Below are 8527 nucleotides of genomic sequence, written 5' to 3' on the forward strand. Positions count from 1 at the left end.
CACCACCCAGCCAAGCGGTGCCACCGCTTGGCTCTCCGGTTCACTGGTTTGGCTTAATTTTAGCCCAAACCAAATCTGACTTTGGGCCCAGTTGGCCCCTAACCAGGATATAGGATTATCTCTTAATCCTAATCCTAATTACAAGTGAACTACATAACAAAACACATCCTAAGCAAGTTTTCAACCGCGAACGTCGAGTCTTGTTCCGGCGAGCTTTCCGACGAACTTTCTTCCGACGGACTCCCATCAAGCTCCCGAACTTGTGATGACTTTAATGAGTAGCCGAGCCTTCTCGGTAATCTCCGTGAACCTCCGACAATCTCTTCGGTGAACTTCCGAAAATTCCGACAGGTTCCCGATTTCTTCTCGGTTGGTTCCGGTAGCATCTCCGACGATTCTTCGGACTCTTAAACGTCCATCGAACTTGACTCCAGTATCCTTGCTTTATGTTTTCTGGTTATCATAGTTAATCCTATACACTTAACTCAATAATATAGATTAGATCAATTAACCCACCAATTGATTATATCATCAAAATCTGAGATTCAACAATCTCCCCCTTTTTGATGATGACAATCAATTGATGATGGAGTTAAACATGACTCCCCCTATCTATATGCCATATTATGAGAAGATAAAAACACTTGAATTCCATCCCATTGGATTCAAGCATAACCCGATAAGTTCTAACTGTAGAGCTTATCGTAATCCTCATTAAACAATAGTAAGTACGAAACTTCGATGAAAATCATAAGTTAAATGAAAAGGGATGAATTTTACTACGACAAAAGATAAAGATTTTCAATATAAATTTCATGATATAGATGTAAGGCATGCTTTCAATATGATCAATCAATCTTGTGATATTTTCAGGGATTTTGTAAGGCATATAAGACATTCATATCACACAAGTTTTTGTAATTCATATAAGTCATGCTATCGTTATGGTGTAAGTCATCACTTGGTCATCACTTCTCCCCCTTTGTCATCAACAAAAAGAGACAAGCCAGCTAAATGATGATCATAGAAAAAAGGTTTAGCATTTAATAGTAAACAAAGTTCATCATTCAAATTTGCCAGAAATAGTTTATCCAAAAGAAATAATCATTTATGCAAATCAAAACAGTAGTTCTCTAAAAGGAAGGATCAGTTATCGTTCAATCGATACATCAATTTAATCCTTATGAGGTAATCCACAGTGCTGATACATGATATCTATTTTTTCATTCATTTGTCGTAGTGTCTTCAAAATTTCAACTTGTTGATTTTGAATTTGTTCTTGCTGTGATTTGATCTGAGACAGTTCCACCATAATGAGATCTTCAGAGGAGGAAACAGGAGCTGAAGGTGCTGCGCCAAAGGGACTAGGAGGAGGAGATTCATTTCCCATAAGAATTGGTGTTTTGGGGTGTTCTATTGGTGGAGGAATTGGATCCGTCCTTCTAGGCTGCCTAACCCATATGCCATTGCTAAAAGTGCACCTAAGTCTTTTCAGTAGGTTTTTATTTATTATGTTATATCGATCATTTTGAATAGATTCTTCATCGGGTGGGATGCAAATGTCATAGGCATGAAGAAATCTAGTGATTAACCTCCCATATGGCAACATAGTATCTTTAGCCATAATATCCTGCAAGTGTTGCCGAATTGAGTACCCAAAACAATTATGCTGACCGGTCATAATCCAATACATGGTACTTATTTCTATTTGACTTATTTCGTCAAGATGAAATTGTTTGGGGAATATGATGCTTGTGATAATGTGATGAAGAATTTTAGAGTTGAAAGGCAGTAAGTGTTCACAGCTCTTGGGTAGGAAGTCAAGGTTTGGATTTGCAAAAATTGTTTCTACGGCTTCGGTATAGGTTGCTCCTATTGTTTTGACATCCCATTTACCTTTAAAATAGCATCCCCTATCTTTTTCAGTTATGCCAATTAGCTCACAAATAGTGCTGTCAAATATTCTAATGGGTGTTCCTAGAAGGTAAGTGCTTAGGCTATCGTTGTCTTCATATAGGTTGGCATAAAACAATCTAACTAACCGCGGATAGATTGGTTCATCTATTTGTAGTAGAGGTAGAGCTTCTAGGTGTGAAAACTACCTAATGGGTTCTAAGTCCTCTAGTTCATCCAGATCAACGTATTTTTCCTTATGGATACATCGTGTTTCAAATTTTGGAAAGCTAAGGGCTACCTCTTTTGATCTAAAAAGATCATGGTCATATGAATCTCCTTCAATCCTTTTTCCTTTTGATCTCTTGGGAGCCATTATCTAGATAAGATGATGATGAAATTGTGAACAATAAGCAAGGGAAAGAGAAAAGAAAAGAGGGATTTCAAGTGTTACCTCATGGAGATTATGTTGAGAGATGGAAAGCTTGGACCACCAAGAATCCTTCTCCAATGCTTCTAAGAGTTAGAATGAGGGTTGGAGGGAATGAGAGAGGGTTTTGAGAGCTTTTTTCTTCGGGTTGTGTAACATCCCACATTTCTGAATTTTCGTATAAGTATCTATTTTAAATTTGATAAAAAGTCAAAGTATAAATCTGAGAACTTATTCATAAGAGTTGGAGGATTTGTTAAAAAAAAAAAAATCTGAGGACCTATATGTAAACCCCGAGGACCTAATCGTAAATATAATAAATACAAGGACTAAACTACAAAATGCACAAAAATACAAATCCCACCGTTTAAGCCTCTCTGCCTTCGTTCATAAGGAACCAGAGAAGGCAGCTACGTGGAAGCACAGGAGAAAGAAAGAAAGAAGAAGAGAAGAAAAAGGGGGAAGAAGAAGAAAAAAAAAAAATTGGGGCTTTGAGGTTTCTTGCTCAAATCTTCTCATTTAGGGTCAAAATTCTCAAAGGCAAGTGTTCTAACCCCATCCTACAGAAGTATTAGTCTATGTTCCTATATTGATTCTGAAAGATTTATGCTTAGACTCTGATATTTCTCTCTTGGGACATAAAACCAAGGATCTGAAATTTTTTTGATAAACTGACCCCTATACACTGTTTCAGCTATAAATTTTAGCACCAAATGTGGATTCAGGCAAGACCTATCTCATTTGAAATTAGACTCTTATATCTTTCTTTTGACACTGATTTTGTAGATTTTGGACACCGAATACTTACCCAAACGTCTATTTCAAATGAGCCTATAGATGCTGCAGAACAGGGATCAAAATTTCTGACCTTTCGATACTAAAATACCTATAAGTCCCTGTTGGAAATTCTGATTTATACCAAACTGATTTCGTTCGAAATTAGACTTGTAGACCTTTCTTTTGACATATAGATTGAAAAATTTAGAATTCAAATGCCTACCCTATTATCTGTTGAATCCGACCCTATGAATTCTGTAAAACAGTGATTTTGTTTTTGACCTTGTGTTACCAAATCAAAGGTAACTCCTTGTTGGAAACCATGATCCGTACGAAACTTGTTTCAATAGAAAATAGATTGATATATCTTTTGACAATGGCCTTCTTGAGGGTATTAGAGCATAATTGATAATCTGAAGTATTTATCCAATGAGCCTCTCGAATTCTGTCAGAAATCGAGCTTTGATCGATCTCGTATCTTCTGTTTTCGTTCGTTTGGAAATAGATTTTTTTTTTCAGTTCCCTTCACTCAATTGTGGCTTATATTAATGTTTGAATTCTCATTTGCTCTTGTCTATAAATTATTACCATTCCTGAACATATTGTGTAACGTTTATGCTATATCACATTGACTTATATAGGCACATGTATAACCCATTGTTCCGCATTTGCTTTCGATGTGTGCCTATTCTAGTTTCATTCTTTTGGATATCGAATTCATCTAACCTTCTTATTTGAATTGAGTTGTATGTGATTGCTTGGATTCCATATGTGCCATTGCTTTCAATTCCTTTCAAATCTGAATATAATTGTGAAAGATTATTGCTTACTTTGTATTGACTCGTAAAGGCACATGTACGTTTTATTATTCTGCGTGTGCTTCCGATATGCGCTATTCATTGTTCATACTATCCTTTTGTACTTTGGTGTTTATGGGATTTGTGAACCTTTGCCAGAAATGGTAAAGGGAGTTATGCATAGAGCCTGCGATGCTCTGCCGGCCCCCTCTGACTTCACCTAGACGTGGGTGGATGGAGCTCCCAGACGTGGGAGACCTCCCAGACGTGGGAGACTTCTGTTTGGTGGTCATTCAGAAATGGATGAATCACATTCTGTCTGTGGTCCCACTACACCTTCTGTATGTTTGATATGATATCCAAAGCTTTGGTTATGTGTTTCTGTACATGCTTTGGATAAGAATGGTATGAATGCAACGTCAACTACGACGTTTGAGCTTCTGTTTGGTATTTGTTATTGATATGTTTTGAAATATTTCATTTGTTATTGATATGCTCCGAAACATTTCATACCTCATTGATATGCTCCGAAATGCTTCATCTGCTACTGTCTCAAATTATTGTTTACAATACCCTTTTGTACTCTGGTGTTTTTGGGATTATTTGGACCTTTGCCAGAAATGGTAAAGGGTATGTGCTAAGAGCCTGCGATGCTCTAGATTATGTTTGGTGGTCATTCAGAAATGGATGGACCATATTATGTTTGGAATCCCACTTCACATTCTATCTGTTTCATCTGTTATTGTTACGCTTCGAAATGTTCCTTATGTCATTGATATACTCCGGAACATTTCATACGCTTTTGATATGCTTCAATTACTATGTGTTCCATTTGCTATGACCTGATATGTTCTGAAATATCCTATTTGCCATTGATATGCTCCGAAAACATTTCATTTGTTGTTGAAGCAACTCTGTGTTCCATTTGCTATGGCCTGATATGTTCTGAAATGTCCTATTTGCCATTGATATGCTCCGGAACATCTCGTACGCTATTGATATGCTCCAATTACTCTATACCCCCTCTGTTATGAACCAAATATGTTTGATTGAAATGACAATTGTGATTCTGCACCTAATGATATTACGTCTATGAATTCTTATATTCTGCCTTGTATTTCGAAACTTTATCTCTTTGGAAATTGTCCTCTTTTGACATGGATATGTTAGTCACTTGCTGAGCTCTATATGCTCACCTCGTTATTGTATAAGTTTTTCATGATAGCTTGTCGCTTGCTTAAATGTTAAGATTGGGTTGAGGCGGTGGAAAGCTAAAAGATTTTGGGCAGATCTTTATTAGTATATATGTTTTTGTTGTATAATCACACGCTGCATCTAATGAAATATTGACGATGAATCTAATTTTGTGGATTTTGTATAAGTTTAAAGGACCTCTCATGTTTAAGATTCTGGAATGTTAAGTTTAATGTATGATGATATGAACTTGTGGTGAATAGTTGGAGTTCTAATTGTAAAATTTATTTAGCTTGTGGATTTATAAATGTTGTTCATGTTTGACAATTTGGCTTAGATTGCCATAAATGTGAATTATCAAGTGATGTGATATATGATTATAAACTGCACAGGTTTTATAGATGTGAATTTGATAGAATGTTTTTCAGTGTCCTCAAATGTGTGTTTGGATCCTGGATTGGTTTGCGATGAAAATCTTAATAATATCATGGATATTTTTGAGGGGCGTGATAGAGTTGGTATCAGAGCATAGTTTGAGGATCACTAAAATATTTGATATGTTGACGTGCAAAATATATTGAGGTCTAGTAAACTATAGTGATTGGTGGAATTTTTTTTTTTAATGTATTTTAGGAATCAAGGATGATGAGGTAATTTGGTCCTCCTACTTCATCTGGTTTTGATTAATTAAGGGGAATGAAAGGATTGATCGGGGATTTTGAATCAGAGTGGCGTAGCAAAAGCATGATGAACCTAATTTCATTGGTGGTAGAAAAATGGATGATGTAAACAGAGAAGATATTTGGTGTACAAAATTATTCTGATGATCAAAAGATTTCTTTTGCCACCGTATATTAGAAGTAGAGGCTGATCATTAATGGGAACAATGAAAAGAATTTTTGAAGATCAATGGCAAGAATGATAAGGACAAGTTTAGCAATAAAAAAAATATGATTGAAAATGAATCAGAAAGTAATAACAAAAGGGTCAAGACATTTGGATTTGAAATAGGAAGTCACCACAAAAGACTCAATAATGTGTGAATTATAAGTTAAATTATGAAACAAGTTTATGTTTGTGGGTGACTAGAGTCTATTTTGCTTGTGGAAGTTGGATCATGAAATAAAAGACTGCCCATTGAACAAGAAGAAAGAGTCACTGCCTCATAAATCATCAGCCCATGTCAGAGTGTATGCTATCACTGAATATGATTCTAAAACTTCTGAATTAGTGGTCAAAGGTATTATGCATGTTTATGAAAGAATGCAAATATTTGTTTGACCATGGGTCCTACCTACGATTTGATTCGTAACATATTGCTTATCACTTGGGCATTCAACCTAGACCACTGCATTATGTGATATATATAAAATATGATCATTGGAGGTTCTTTGATAATGAACTTGAATCTGGTCCTCTTGTCTGATTTTTATTGGAGAACTTGAACTTTTGCTGATTTAGTTCTCCTAGAGATTTGGAACTTTGATATTATACTTGGTATGGATTGACTATCTTCTTATCATACCAGTATGGATTGGTATATAACAAATGATCACTTTTTATATATTTGATCAATCGATCTTTTATTTTGAAAGTATTGGACATGATTTATCTCTTTGCCTAATGTATCCCAGGATGACTTGCTTGGATTACCTTCAAACGTGACTTTGCTTTTGATTTGGTCCTTGGGACAATCCCAATATCTAAGCCTCTCTACACAATGATATCATTTGAGTAAGTGGAATTAGAAAGGTAACTACAAGGACTATTAAATAAGAATTTTATTTGGCTTAATATTTCATCATGGGGTGCTCCGGTGTTAGTTAAAAAGATAGAGGGAACATCGAGGCTTTGTATTGATTATGGACAGTTGAATCAGGTGACCATCAAAAATAAGTATCCCATACCCAGAATTGATGATTTGTTTGATCAACTGCAGGGTGCACGAGTATTCTCTAAGATTGACCTGAGGGTTACTATCAGTTAAAGATCAAGGAGGAGGATATTCCAAAAACAATTTTCAAAACTCGATATGGTCACTATGAATTCTTGGTGATGTCTTTTGGTTTGACTAATGCTCCTGCAGCTTTTATGGAACTAATGAATATGATATTTCAACCGCTCTTGGATGGCTATGTAATTGTATTTATTGATGACATATTGGTGTATTCAAGGAGTAATCAGGAGCATGAGAAACACTTGAGAAATGTATTATCCATACTAAGAGAAAAGAAGTTGTATACAAAGTTCAGCAAATGTGAATTGTGGTTGAATGAAGTTGCTTTCTTAGGCCATGTGATTTCAGGGAAGGGTATATCTGTTGATCCAAAGAAAATAGAAGTTGTAGTTGAATGGGAAGTACCAATAAATGTAATAGAAATTAGAAGCTTCTTGGGCATGGCAGGTTATTACAGGAGATTTGTGGAGGGATTTTCTTAAATCACTCAACCTCTCACCAAACTCACTAAAAAGAATGTGAAATTTGTATGGGGTGATGATTGTGAGCAAAGTTTTCAAGAGTTAAAAAGAAGATTGACTAGTGCTCCTATTCTTACTATTCCAAGTGGTAGTGAGGGATTTGTAGTTTATACTGATGCTTCAAGAAAGGGCCTTGGATGTGTTTTGATGTAGGAAGGGAGAGTGATTGCTTATGCTTCTAGGCAACTAAAAGTTATGAATTGAATTATCCAACTCATGATTTGGAATTGGCAGCAATTATTTTTGCTCTAAAGATTTGGAGACATTATTTGTATGGTCGACAATTTGAAATCTTTATTTATCACAAGAGTTTAAAATATATTTTTTTCACTCAGAAAGAGTTAAACATGAGGCAACGAAGATGGATAGAACTTCTGAAGGATTATGATTGTGCCATCCGTTATCACCTGGGCAAAGCCAATGTTGTAGCTGATGCACTTAGTAGAAAATCTACAAGTTTTATGGCTAGTCTGGTCGTAAAGCAATGGAAGTTATTAGAAGAAAATTTTGATTTGAAGGCTTTGAGGAAAGAGCAAGACTCGATGATATTGATGGCCTCCATTTAAGTGTAATCTGATTTTATTCAACAAATTAAGGAAGGATAATTACGAGATCCACATTTAAACTACTTGAGGAATGAAGTAGAAAAGAAATTGAAGCCAAAATTTCAAGTTTCAAAGGATGGCCTATTGAGATTTGGAGAGAGAGTATATGTACCAAATGAACCAGAAAGTCATACTTCAAAGTACACCATGCAACCAGGGAGCTAGAGGTATGATAAATTTAGAGGACTAATTTTTTCTTTTAAGGGGGGGAGAGTGTAACATCCCTCATTTCTGAATTTTCGTATAAGTATCTATTTTAAATTTGATAAAAAGTCAAAGTATGAATCTGAGAACTTATTCATAAGAGTTGGAGGATTTGTTAAAAAAAAAATCTGAGGACCTATATGTAAACC

This window comes from Musa acuminata, chromosome BXJ2-7 (assembly GCF_036884655.1).
Source record: "Musa acuminata AAA Group cultivar baxijiao chromosome BXJ2-7, Cavendish_Baxijiao_AAA, whole genome shotgun sequence".
Taxonomy (NCBI): domain Eukaryota; kingdom Viridiplantae; phylum Streptophyta; class Magnoliopsida; order Zingiberales; family Musaceae; genus Musa; species Musa acuminata.